Source organism: Schistocerca nitens, chromosome 7 (genome assembly GCF_023898315.1).
Source record: "Schistocerca nitens isolate TAMUIC-IGC-003100 chromosome 7, iqSchNite1.1, whole genome shotgun sequence".
Classification (NCBI taxonomy): domain Eukaryota; kingdom Metazoa; phylum Arthropoda; class Insecta; order Orthoptera; family Acrididae; genus Schistocerca; species Schistocerca nitens.
Genome location: NC_064620.1, coordinates 165,162,551 through 165,177,394, shown reverse-complemented (window position 1 = coordinate 165,177,394; position 14,844 = coordinate 165,162,551). Strand labels below are relative to the sequence as shown.

General features: G+C 42.8%; 1 protein-coding gene across 5 annotated transcripts in view; it reads left to right on the top strand.

Moving 5' to 3' along the window:
• The first annotated feature begins 473 nt into the window (after positions 1 to 473).
• Positions 474 to 14,844, top strand: part of LOC126195378 (dystrobrevin beta) — a 620,666-nt gene continuing 606,295 nt past the window's right edge. For all 5 annotated transcript variants that reach the window (XM_049933955.1, XM_049933957.1, XM_049933956.1 and 2 more), the window contains exon 1: positions 474 to 573. The gene's annotated coding sequence lies outside the window, so the exon portion shown is untranslated. The remainder of the gene's footprint in view (positions 574 to 14,844) is intronic.

Here is a 14,844-nt window from a genome sequence, read left to right as displayed (position 1 = left end):
TAAAGGAAATTTATTCTATATTCCAGTCACTGTTTTACAGCTTGTGTTACAAGTTAAAGGTTGGTACTTTGACTTTCTAAAAAGCTTACAAGCTACAATGAATACCGTACGAAACCATTTCCTTTTGTTTTGTATCATCTGAAGCAAGCATTTCCTGTAGTATACATAAATTAGCCAACCGATTTCGACTGACTTCGAAGAATATTTCTGTAACACGTCATTAACAATTTAAATTGAGCGTTGTCAACTAATAAAGAAAATAAATGAGAAATCTCAAGAAAATTATATACTGGCAGTAACTTGTCTGCTCACTGTCAAACCGAAGCTTTCTTCTAAATCGCCTGCATACCTCGCGTTGGACAGCTGGTGCATTTCCGTATGCGGTTCAAATATGGCGGGACGACGCCACCTTTACCTCTATGCTCTGCTGCTGCACTCTACGGGCAGCTAGCTTAACTAACTTTGAAGTGCATCACAGTTTGTTTATCGACTTGTGGTTTCAGGAGCGCTGAAATGTTTGCCGTGAGAAATGTTAATTCACGTCTTGTGCTACACTGAAGATCTAGAAAAGACGTAAGTTTCTTGCGTCCTGTGAAATTAATTTCTATAGTTCTCTGATTGAATACGTCTGCTTTGCTGTGTAAGTTGTGAAGCTGTGGCAGTTCAGATAGCGGCATTTGACAGCTACATTTTGCACTATGAAATTTAATTAATTTAATTATTTAGGATCCTGAAACAACGGTTAAAGTCATGACAGTTTAGCAGATAAATAGTATAACGACGCTGTCAGGTAAGAAGCTGGGTTTTGTCTATATCTATTACTGATAAAGCAGCACGGCGGCAGGTGGTATAAATTCGAAACTGTGTTCTGTAAAAATTTCTGCATTTGCTGAAAGTTTTGCTGTTGTGGCGGATTGAGTAAATACAGCTAGTTAGAATTGATAAAGTGTATTGTATTGTACCGATAATGTTGCCTGAATGCTTCCGCGTGCAGTTTGAATGACACCACATGTGGTACCAGTAATCACGCGGGGATTTAACGTTAAAAAATGTATTCCTCTTGTTATATTTTTTGTTTATTTGTAACAATCACAGTTCCATCCTTACATGTGTTGGAGAATTCCGTTTAAAAAAATTCGTCAGCTATTACGGGCTGTTTAAATTTGTAAGTAGTATAGTGAAACGTGTAAGGAGCACCTAGGTAGGCTGGCAAGGGGTGAGACGTATTTCACATATACCGAAAAGGCGGTGGTTGTTTGCTTCGTTGAGGAACTCTGCTCATAAAAGCCCCAGCACTAATATATGACTCATTTTTTGTACTTTGTATTTATTCAGTTTCACGTGATTTTACCGTCCGGTGACACTGTAATCGCCGGCCTTTTCGTACATCTGTGCACGTACGTGACAAGCGAATAGAGTAATAAAAACACAGCTTATTCATGTATCTTTGTTTTAATCCCCAGTCTTGTTTTAATGTACTTTAAGACTTAGCTGTACGTAAAATGAAACAACCGTAGCCTTGTAAACTTTGTCTCTCATTTTAAATCATTTGTAATTTGGCACGACTTGGTAATAATTTACAGCGGATTCGGTGAAGCACTGCGCCCAACTGTACACATTACCAGACAACTGTTGTCACTGAAGGATAGAATGATAAGCCAGCATAATTTAAGTACAACCCAAGTACCGCCGTAATAAGTGCACCCCCCCCCCCCCCCCCCCCCGTCTTCCTATTTCGAAACCGTATACACCAGTCTTTTCTCCGTGTCAGTTCAGTTTAAATTCAGATGATGACGCGTTTCACGCTGTCTTTCTTATTTTTAAATTGTAAGTTACTACATAAACAATGTGATGATAGTTTGTGCGTTTCACATTTCTGTCCTTTTTGACAAGGCTCTTCCTCGATTTTCTTTTCTATATGATTTAAAATGTTATTCTTCTGTACTTTGTATCTTTTTGAATTTCAGCGAAGATCTTAACACATTGCAAAAGCTTCCGCATTTTACCATATCGGCTGCTCCGCGGTGCATTATTGGGCCTACGTTTCATTTATCATTCAGATTCACGTTCAGTACCGCACGCTTCTCATTCATTACTATGGATACACGTCTATACAGCGGTATCAAAAATCGCCCTGCAGTGAATGGAAAGTGAATGTGATGTAAATACGTCAAGAAAAGGAGCCTGTGACCATTGGTGGTGTTCAACATTTCTATTGCCGTTCATCTTTGTGTTATGAGAATTTCACGGAACTTCCATCCTTATGCTAAAACTGTTTCATTTTATATCTTCTGCTAACCGACGGTACCATTGGTTACCCAGAAGTCGTACTGTCTATACAACGCACACATGTCTTATCAATTGACATAAATCTACATAATGGAGTTTTAAACGTCCGAAACGCTTAGGTTAAGGCACGTAAACTTGTAGTTCCCATAAAAGATGCAGTTGCTGACATTATCACTCTACCTTACAAGCTACGGATTTAATTATACAATCATTCCAGGTCTCAACAAAACAAGGAGATTCGGAAAAGTCTTTACCGGTTGTAATACTCATGTCGTCATGGACGCAATGAAATACAGGTGATAAAAATGCATTAATAGTTGGACGAAGGTCTGCACGTTTTTTTGGCACTTCAAATACAATGTTCTATTTGTTCGTGGTGCTGCTGCTTGATAGTGACATCGAAACGGGGTAGAGAATGAATCTGAATAAAATTAATAGCTGTAACTGGAACATGATTACTTTTAAAATATTGTAGGAAAACCAAATTTAAAATTCCCAAATTCTATCGTACTAACAAGCCCCTTTGTATTTTACTGGGTGCGAAGAAGGTGCAGCCCCATATAAGTGGACGTAGGTAAACTTCGTCTCGTTCACGTACCGTAAAGATGGTAGTTAACCCAGAAAATATGGAAACTTGACAAGCACACGTGATCAAGTTTTTGTGTTCAAGCGTACAAAAGTTGTTTCGCCTACACACAGCACAAGAGCGCTTGAACAATGACCTATTTGTTCCTCAGTCGAGTTTCGTCGACGGAGGAAACTAGTTCTTGCATTAGCTGGCATTTGTCCTTGTGATGCGGGAAGCAAAGGAAAAATGTCGTGTAAATGTTCTTTAATGAAATGCAGAGCTTATTTCTGCATTACCTTAATCTGTTAGTTGATGTATGTGATTGGCATAATTGTCTTAAAATGAAAGCAGAAACGTATTGCGACTTTTTCATTTGAGCCTGCTGTTAATTAGAACCCGGATATAGCCTAAAAGTGATAGAAGTAATAATAGCGCACGAAAGAATGACAACATTGCAATTTCTCGATTTAGAAAACCACAGGCACGATACTGAATTCGTAATATGGCGTCGTGTACTATGTATCCCACCCTTTTAGGATCAAAATTATGAGACTGCTTGAGGATCCTAAACTGAGTTCGTCGACATAAGGTCGCAATTGAATGTTTGACTTTTTATTGACATAAAAAACGTACACCCTACATTAATAATTTCTTAACAACTTTTCAGTGAAGATCTTCACTCAGTACATGATGTCCACGAAATAAGTAACTATTTTCTTGAAAACGATATATTTCAGACGTCGTACGTTTTCTGTGCACTACAGACTTCCTTTACATTGTTTTCCGTTTACTACACGTCACTGGTTCATTTCAACATGTCCGTCGTTGTCTCTGCACACTTCCCATCTGTGCACGGTTTCATGAAATACATTTCATAGGTGTTGCGGTGTGATTAGACACACATCATCACGGATTCTAGCAGACAGCTCATCATTGTTAGCCTTTTTTCCTTGTGTAGAATTTTGATGTAACAAATCCCCTTACAAAAACGTCTAAGGGGGTAAGGTCCGGGGACCTTGCTGCTCATGATCTACGGCCTCCACGTCCTATCCGCTGGTAGGCATGGGGTAATATCATATCGGTGAACAACATTGTCTAAGATACCGCCTTGTTCCAATTGTGGCCTCAGAAATTCCGTCAGGATATCCAAGTAACAGGCGCCATTAATGGTTTTTTCAAAGAAAGAGATGGTCTATGGATCTCTTTTGACTCTCCAGATACACCCAGTGAATTCAATTGTAGATGAGGGGGTCCAAATGCGACAGTTACGCTGGTTGAGGTGTCCACTTACGTGGAAGGTTGCCTCATCACTAAACAACACGTGTGACATTGAATAACACACCCCAACAAATCTATGCATATCGCCGTGAGTTCCGCTTAGTCCTCGTCATGGAGTTGGTGTAACACTTGCAGATGTTGTGCACGCTTCTTCAGTGTGAATTTCAGCACTTCGAAATTTGCAACTGAAGTGAAAGATATGCAGATTTAGGATTCCCTTCAATTGACTCTCGTATGGCGTCAATGTTAGCTTCGCTTGTGGAAGGCCGATCTGGTCGAGACTCGTCAGCAACATTGCCTGTTTGTTGATACTTATCCAACAGCTTCCGTACGGTTTTATTCGTTGGTCTAACCTTCGAAAAACGGTCTTCGCAGCTCGTCGTACGGAGCACTCTGTAGATGCCATGTGACAATGGCAGTACATTCAGCAATCGTCGACACACTGCTCAATGATCAACCTGTAACAAAAAGTCATTCGTAAGTTACCGCAAACATGAAATGGGTATTCTATGGACACTCGGTGTATACATTAAAATGTAATCCTTTGACAGAACTTGATGCACGATACAAGACTATGTGCTCCATTTGTTTCGCTTGCTGTTTATGATAGGTGTAATTTCTCTTCCAGTATTACTGTTAAAGTGCGTTCACAATCCACGGAAAAGTTAACGGTTGCTTATTGGTGAATCTTTCTCACACGATCGAACGCAAAAACCTCAAATTCTATTTCACGGACATTTCTTTGTCGAGAACTGTTGAAAGTCTGTTTCTTGTGCATTTCAGCCGCATGTCGCGAAACTTTCCTCTGTACTTGCGTTCTAATTTCCGGGTGCCACATCCTGCTCCTCCATACATCAGTTATACAGGGTGTTACAAAAAGGTACGGTCAAACTTTCAGGAAACATTCCTCACACACAAATAAAGAAAAGATGTTATCTGGATATGTGTCCGGAAACGCTTAATTTCCATGTTAGAGCTCATTTTAGTTTCGTCAGTATGTACTGTACTTCCTCGATTCACCGCCAGTTGGCCCAATTGAAGGAAGGTAATGTTGATTTCGGTGCTTGTGTTGACATGCGACTCATTGCTCTACAGTACTAGCATCAAGCACATCAGTACGTAGCATCAACAGGTTAGTGTTCATCACGAACGTGGTTTTGCAGTCAGTGGAATGTTTACAAATGCGGAGTTGGCAGATGCCCATTTGATGATGTATGGATTAGCACGGGGCAATAGCCGTGGCGCGGTACGTTTTGTATCGAGACAGATTTCCAGAACGAAGGTGTCCCGACAGGAAGACGTTCGAAGCAATTGATCGGCGTCTTAGGGAGCACGGAACATTCCAGCCTATGACTCGCGACTGGGGAAGACCTAGAACGACGAGGACACCTGCAATGGACGAGGCAATTCTTCGTGCAGTTGACGATAACCCTAATGTCAGCGTCAGAGAAGTTGCTGCTGTACAAGGTAACGTTGACCACGTCACTGTATGGAGAGTGCTACGGGAGAACCAGTTGTTTCCGTACCATGTACAGCGTGTGCAGGCACAACAGCAGCTGATTGGCCTCCACGGGTACACTTCTGCGAATGGTTCATCCAACGTGTCAATCCTCATTTCAGTGCAAATGTTCTCTTTACGAATGAGGCTTCATTCCAATGTGATCAAATTGTATATTTTCAAAATCAAGATGTGTGGACTGACGAGAATCCGCACGCAATTGTGCAATCACGTCAACAACACAGATTTTCTGTGAACGTTTGTGCAGGCATTGTTGGTGATGTCTTGATTGGGCCCCATGTTCTTCCACCTACGCTCAATGGAGTACGTTATCATGATTTCATACGGGATACTCTACCTGTGCTGCTAGAACATGTGCCTTTACAAGTACGACACAACATGTGGTTCATGCACGATGGAGCTCCTCCACATTTCAGTCGAAGTGTTCGTACGCTTCTCAACAACAGATTCGGTGACCGATGGATTGGTAGAGGCGGACCAATTACATGGCCTCCACGCTCTCCTGATCTCAACCCTCTTGACTTTCATACATGGGGGCATTCGAAAGCTCTTGTCTACCAACCCGGTACCAAATGTAGAGACTCTTCGTGCTCGTATTGTGGACGGCTGTGATACAATACGCCATTCTCCAGGGCTGCATCAGCGCATCAGGGATTCCATGCGACGGAAGGTGGATGCATGTATCCTCGCTAACGGAGGACATTTTGAACATTTCCTGTAACAAAGTGTTTGAAGTCACGTTGGTACGTTCTGTTGCTGTGTGTTTCCATTCCACGATTAATGTGATTTGAAGAGAAGTAATAAAATGAGCTCGAACATGGAAAGTAAGCGTTTCCGGACACATGTCCACATAACATATTTTCTTTCTTTGTGTGTGAGGAATGTTTCCTGAAAGTTTGGCCGTACCTTTTTGTAACACCCTGTATGTCTGCAAGTACCTGTTAGTGAGCTAGGCTCTGTCTTCGGCTACCAATCTGTTTTCAGTGGTAAACGTTACCGTGAACACATTGCAGGCGATTGCATATTGTTTCAAGTTTAGCGCCGCCAAGTTCGATGCAGTAACTAGTGTTCGTTACGAAACATAGGCAGTTTGCAAGCACGTGCCTTCCACGCATCCAGGACCTCGTACGGTCTGCATACTCATTGCCGACCGTTGTTTCTTCATCCGAAAATACTTCCTTTAGGATCCTCAGCCACATTAAACAAAAAAGTGTGAGGTCTTCCAAATGAATAGAAAAAATCGTCAGTTGCGGTTAAAGGTTAAATAATACAAATTGAAAGATTGTAGATTCAACTAAATACGTAGGGATTGCAATCACAATCAACTCCAATTGGAACCCGACCACATAGAAAATGGTATGGCGAAAGCAAACAAGTGACTGCGTTTTTTTGGCAGAATATCTACGTACATAATCTGCAAGCCACCACACAGTGCATGGAGAAGGGGAACCTTGTACCACTGCCAGTCATTCCCTTTCCTGCTCCAACCCCAAATAGAGCTAGGGAAAAAAGACTGTCTGTATGCCTCCATACTAGCCCTAATTTCTCTTACCTTGTCTTCGCGGTCTTTACGCGAAATGTACAGTGGCTGCGGTCAGCTGCAAATGCCGGCCTCTGAATTTTCTAAATAGTGTTTTGCGAAAAGAACATCGTCTGCAGCGGTTCCTGTTTGAATTGACGAAGCATCTCCGTAATACTCGTGTTGATCGAATCTGCCGGTAACAAATGTAGCAGCACGTCCCAAAATTGCTTCAATGTCTTTCTGTAATGCGACCTGATAAGGATCCCAAACACTCTAACAGTACTGACGAATGGGCCACAGTACAGTTCTATACGCGCTCTCCTTTTATATGTGCGCTAAACTTTCCTAAAATTCTCCCAATAAAACGAAGTCTACCATTCGCCTTCCCCAGTACCGACCGTAAAGCGTCATCAGCAAATAACCGCAAATTGCTGCTAACCCTATCAGCCAGATCATTTATGTATAACAGCACAAGAGCGGTCCTGTCACACTTCCCTAGGGCACACTTTGAAAGTGCAACAAATTTACTAGAGACATTTCCTACACTGCGTTTGTCCGTTTTCAGGGATCCTTACTAGATAGGGCTGGCGGAGGCAATGTAAACAGTTGAAAGGGGGAGAGTACCACGGGTATGATAACGCGAGTGGGGTGGCAATCATTAAAAAAGTAACGTATTTCGTTCCAGAGAGATGTTTTCACGACGTTTGCCATATTTCGTTGATTCCCGGCTACATGGGAGATATGATCATCGTAATAAATCAAGAGAAATCAGAACTCACACGGAAGGTTTCTCACATTTCCCCACATACTGTTCGAGAGTAGTACGGTGGCGAAATAGTCCGAAATTGGTTCTATGAACTCTTTGCCAAACACTTTTGTTAATTGCAGGGTATGTAGATCTATAATTTTGACTTTACGCGTTTGTATCATTCTTTGTGTGTGTGAAGCACACCAAAATGTATGAATCCCCACAGTTTTTCTTTCCCGTTCCCGTACTTGTTCTTCAAAGAATGTATCATTTTAACATCTTTCCCTCTGGTAGGGTCAGTTGCTACATGTTTGTTATAGTTTCAGATTTAACGCGCCAGAAAAGATACCGATTTCGTAGGCTCGAATAAACTCTTCTAGCAATCAGCTAATTATTTGCTTCAGCTCTCTAGACAGGGTGTCGCTACAACGTCTGCCTCAGGAATGAAGAATACATGTTCAAGCCCGAGAGTTGATGCACACTTTTAAGTATGTGGATTTTGTTATTTTTATACAAGCTTGTGTAATTGAATATTTATCAAGCCTCAAACAGCGTGCGCACATTTGAACATTGGCCCGCAAACCTGCTTGCATCCGCGCGGGATTGGCCGAGCGGTCTGCAGGCGCTGTAGTCATGGACTGTGTGGCTGGTCCCGGCGGAGGTTAGAGTCCTCCCTCGGGCATGGGTGTGTGTGTTTGTCCTTAGGAGAATTTAGGTTAAGTAGTATGTAAGCTTAGGAACTAATGACCTTAGCAGTCAAGTCCCGTAAGAGTTCCCATACATTTGAATTTGAACGTGCTTGCACCAAATGCCTGCTAAGCCTATAGGTACAGGGGGTGGACAAAAATACGGAAACTTCACAAAAACAACACAGGACTATGCCTAATGCGGTGTGGGAAAACGTTGGCATTCAGAACACTTCCAGTCGTCTGGGAATGGAGAAATACAGGTCTTGTACGGTTTTCAGGGGAACCTCTTGCCACTCGCAGCAAAATAGTGGCAAGTTCTGTTAACGAAAATAGAGGTGGATAACGACACGCACCCTTCTCTCCAAAGTAGACCATAAAGGCGCTATGGTGATGAAATCTGGTGACTATGGTGGACAGGAAAGAAGCGAGAATTCATCCTCGAGGTCACAAAGCCACTCCTGGGCGACGTGAGCTTCTCGGAACACCATTGGGGAGCAAATACTGTACAGTGGGATAGACCTGATTGGCCAAAATGGTCACGTAATCTTCGGCAGTAATGCGAGTTTGGGAAGTAACTATGGGGCCCCAAAGAACACCACGATATGGCAACCCAAACCATCACAGAACTCCGCCACGCTTCGCTCTTGCGGCGTAAATTCGACTAGAAGTTGGAAACCGTATGAAATAAGACTCATCCGATAAAATGGGTATCTTCCATTGCTCCATAGTCCAGGTTTAATGACTTTGACAACACGTTTTCCTGTTACGGGCATTTGCTTCATTGATGAGTGGTTTTGGAATCCTCTCTCGGCTTGCAATTATCTGCTTCTGGAACTCCCGACGTGTTTTTGATGCTGAAAGGGTTCTTGCAGCTGTCGTCATAATTTTCGTCACAATCCTCTTCAGTGTCCTTCCGTCATGATCATTCAACATACACTTTCGGATCATTCAACATACACTTTCGTCTGCGTTGTGACTTAGATGATGATCTTCCGCTTTACCTGTATGCGTTATAAATCTTTGATACGGTGCCTCTTGAATCAACACACATTTCGGCTGTCTTGGTTACGAAGCACCCACCATAAGAGAAACAACAATTTGGCCACGTTCGAATTTACCTCGTATAGCTCGTTGCACAGGTGATGTTCGTCGTCAAATGCAGAAGCGTAACCTGCAGGCTTGGCTGGCAACTGCATTTATGTTCGAGCATGCATTTCTCTCTTTTTCTGCGTTTTTGTTCAACTCTTGTCCTTCCTTTTAAGGTATCAGATTATATAATGGTAAGACAGAGATTTAGGAACCAGGGGCAGATGTGGACTCTGACCACAATCTATTGGTTATGAACTGTAGATTAAAACTGAAGAAACTGCAAAAAGGTGGGAATTTAAGGAGATGGGACCTGGATAAACTGAAAGAACCAGAGGTTGTACAGAGTTTCAGGGAGAGCGTAAGGGAACAATTGACAGGAATGGGGAAAGAAATACAGTAGAAGAAGAATGGGTAGCTTTGAGGAATGAAATAGTGAAGGCAGCAGAGGATCAAGTAGGTAAAAAGACGAGGTTTATTAGAAATCCTTGGATAACAGAAGAGAGATTGAATTCAATTGATGAAAGGAGAAAATATAAAAATGCAGTAAATGAACCAGGCAAAAAGGAATACAAACGTCTCAAAAATGAGATCGACAGGAAGTGCAAAATGGTTAAGCATGGATGGCTAGAGGACAAATGTGAGGATGTAGAGGCTTATCTCGCTAGGGGTAAGATAGATACTGCATACAGCAAAATTAGAGAGACTTTCGGAGAAAATGGAACCACTTGTATGAATATCAAGAGCTCAGATCGAAACCCAGTTCTAAGCAAAGAAAAGAAATCAGAAAGGTGGAAGGAGTATATAGTGGGCCTGTACAAGAGTAATGTACTTGAGGACAATATTATGGAAATGGAAGAGGATGTAGATGAAGATGAAGTGGGAGATATGATACTGCGTGAAGAGTTTCTCAGAGCACTGAAAGACCTAAGGCGAAACAAGGCCCAGGGAGTAGACAACATTCCATTAGAACTACTGACGGCCTTGGGAGAGCTAGTCCTGACAAAACTCTACCATCTGGTGAGCAAGATGTATGAGTCAGGCGAAATACCCTCGGACTTCAAGAAGAATATAATAATTCCAATCCCAAAGAAAGCAGGTGTTGACAGATGTGAAAATTACCGAAATATCAGTTTAATAAGCCACTACAGATGAATGGAAAAACTGGTAAAAGCCGACCTTGGGGAAGATCAGTTTGGATTCAGTAGAAATGTTGGAACACGTGAGGCAATACTGACCTTACGATTTGTAGACTTAGAGAAAGCTTTTGACAATGTTGATTGGAATACTCTCTTTCAAATTCTAAAGATGGCAGGGGCAAAATACAGGGAGCCAAAGGCTATTTACAATTTGTACAGAAAGCAGATGGCAGTTATGAGTCGAGGGGTATGAAAGGGAAGCAGTGGTTGGGAAGGGAGTGAGACAGGGTTGTAGCCTATCCCCGATGTTATTCAATCTGTATATTGAGCAAGCAATAAAGGAAACAAAAGAAAAGTTCGGAGTAGGTATTAAAATCCGTGGGGAAGAAATGAAAACTTTGAGGTTCGCTGGTGACATTGTAATTCTGTCAGACAGAGCAAGGGACTTGGAAGAGCAGTTGAACGGAATTGACAGTGTCTTGAAAGGAGGGTATAAGGTGAACATCAACAAAAGCAAAACGAGGATAATGGAATGTAGTCGAATTAAGTCGGGTGATGCTGAGGGAATTAGTTTAGGAAATGAGACACTTAAAGTAGTAAAGGAGTTTTGCTATTTGGGGAGCAAAATAACTGATGATGGTCGAAGTAGAGAGGATATAAAATGTAGACTGGCAATGGCAAGGAAAGCGTTTCTGAACAAGAAAAATTTAACATCGAGTGTAAATGTCAGGAAGTCGTTTCTGAAAGTATTTGTATGGAGTGTAGCCATGTATGGAAGTGAAACGTGGACGATAAATAGTTTGAACAAGAAGAGAATGGAAGCTTTCGAAATGTGGTGCTACAGAAGAATTCTGAAGATTAGATGGGTAGATCACATAACTAATGAGGAGATATTGAATAGAATTGGGGAGAAGAGGAGTTTGTGGCACAACTTGACCAGAAGAAGAGATCGGTTGGTAGGACATGTTTTGAGGCATCAGGGGATCACAAATTTAGCATTGGAGGGCAGCGTGGAGGGTAAAAATCGTAGAGGGAGACCAAGAGATCAATACACTAAGCAGATTCAGAAAGATGTAGGTTGCAGTAGGTACTGGGAGATGAAGAGGCTTGCACAGGATAGAGTGGCATGGAGAGCTGCATCAAACCAGTCTCAGGACTGAAGACAGCAACAACAACAACAACAACAACAACTTGTCCTTCCGTATCTCCTGTAATATTCAAGGCAGTAATTATGTCGTACAGCTCAATGGTTTGGTGCACGTCTTTTAAGTGGACACCACTTCGGCAACTGGCTTGTCCCTGAACCAACGGCACTCGGTGTTTCCAGGCCGTCACGCATACAAATACAGGGTGGCGCATTTCAAAGTCGCCCACCTCCCCTTTGAATATCAATGCAATACTTATTTCGACTTCTGAAATAAACAGTTACAACAGTGGACGGTTTTATGCAATATTCGATTGTTAGCATTCTTTTGTCAGCATTTCAGTTTATTTCATCGGTGAAGTTAGGCGTTTCTCTTTGCTCTGTGCAAAATGAATTTCTCGATAGAAGAAACAATTCAAACTGTGGAAGCATATGTGAAAACAGTTTCGATTAAGGAAACTCGCAAAATTTTCGGGTCAAGTATCCGGGTAGAGAAGTATCAGCAAAGAGAGCAATACAGAGTCTATAAAAATTGGCGCACCTACGATCTGTGCAAAAATGACAAAGAATTCCTTCAGTTCGCACCTAGAAAGTTATTCCATGCTTTCGCCGAAGATTTATTCAGACCCCAAACAAGTCCACACGTAAACTTGTCCAACAGGCGCATATGAATAGGAGCAGTTACTTGTGCATATTGAAAAGTCTCCATTTCAAGCCATATCGTGTGACGGTTCTGCAGCAATTTCAGGAGGATGGCCGTCAGAAACGCGTAGATTAGTGCACGTGGCTTTTGAATAACGTCAACGATGGTATGTTAGACCCTTTCCATTACATCATGAGTGACGAAGCATGGTGTCATCTTTCCGATCGTCTGAATTCACAGAACACGAGGTACTGGGCAACGGAGAACACTAACAGTGTGTCAGAAACTACCCCATGATGAAAAATTGGCACTTGGTGCGGTGTAACAGGAAGGACCTACATTTTTTTTACATCACCATCAACACGGTTGCAGGTAAGGAAATTGTTGATATATAGTGCTCAACTATGAAAAACTATACTGCTTCTTCCAGAATATTGGGGCAACATGTCACACATCTAAGGTGTCTCTGGGATAAGTCCATGATGCCTTCACTGAGGAACGAACTGTCAGTGAACGTGTCTCCGGATCTAACAACATACGATTTCTTTCCTGTGGAGACACTTGAAGAGCAAGGTCTATGAAACAAATTCACACACGATATAGGAACTGGACACAAACAATATAAATCTACTCTTGTATGCAGACGACATGGCATTAACCTCAGTTTCTGAGGATGATCTGCAGAAAACCTTCAACCAGTTAGTGCACGAAAAAACGACCTAACCTCGAATGAAGAGAAGACAGTCTCCATGACTTTCAGAAGAGGAGGAAGACCTGACACTTTCTACGTTGGAGAGACACTGCTAAAGTCAGTCACCAGTTTTACGTACCTAGGAGTTACCGTTCAGTCACGGGAACGGTATTCACACGCCACATAAACTACAGAGCCAGCGCCGCAACGAGAGCCATAAATGATACCAAGTCGATAGACAAACTCTCCCTGGAAACAGCCCTACGACTGTTTGAACTCAGAGTTGAACCTGTTGCAATTTACTGACTGGAAAACATAGGGATTCATCTGAAGAAGACAGATCTCGAAAAAAATTGAGAAGCTGAAGGCTACTTACTTAAAAAGGGTACTGAACAAACTAGGAATCAAAACACCCCCAAAGGAAGAGAAACCACATCAAACAAAGGAAAGAGACTGTTTATGGGAACCTCTAAATGAGAAGATGTAGAAGAAGTAATAACAACACTGAAGAACAAGAAAGCAGCAGGACCCGATAATAGAACATATAAAAGATGCGAAAGAGGTTCTTCAACATGTATGGATCAAACTATTCAACAAATGCCTGGAACTTATAAGAATTCCGACCCAATGGAGACACTCGATGATAAAAGTTCTCTACAAAGGTAGATGAGACCCAATGGACACAAACAAATACAGTGTAAGAATAGGCCTGAGGTATTCCTGTCTGTCGTAAGAGGCGACTAAAAGGAGTTTCAACTGTTTCGGCCTTCCATGTGATGGTCCCCCTTGGGGTTTGACCTCCATTTTTCAAAATTCTACAGAAGTACGAGCCTTTTGGGGAAGGACGCCTTACGTGGAGTCTCACTGGTCCTCAGTGCACTAAGACCTTGGCACTCAGCATTGTAACGGCGTTGTAACCACACCCACTATTCCTCAAATTGGGCCTAAACGCCTGATGGGTTGCACAAGTTCCGCCCATAGTGCGTCCCCATCTGCACCTACGATCATGATGGACTTTCCATGGCACCCGAAATCCAGCACGGTAGCCAGCCCGTTGTGGTTGAGTGTCATGTACCCTCTAGGTTGTAGCCCCCTGACAACACAGGGATCGTACTGCCGATACCTGAGCTGCACCCTCCCCACGTCGGCCAAGGAGTAGATGCCCGTCTCCTTGGGGCATCGGGACTCCTGGCAACGGTTATCCTGCCAGGTGGCCCTTGCTGAGGCTGGGTGGCGCCCGTGGGGAGAGCCCCTGGTTGGAGTGGGTGGTATCAGGGCGGACGTTTCGCAGATGAAACGTCAACATGTATCAGGTCGCTCTGCGGCCGAGTCTTTTAAAAGGAAAGGTACGGTCTCTGGTTCTGGTTCTCCTGCCCTCCCCCGTTGGCCACTCCATGGGAGGAAGGACAGGCCTGCCGGCTTGGGGCGAAGTACTTCCCCCGCTATTTAGTCTGTTCTCGGACCGATGGGGGGACGTTCGCCACCTCCAAGCCCATGTTCTTTGTCCAGCACATCGAGGACATCTTCG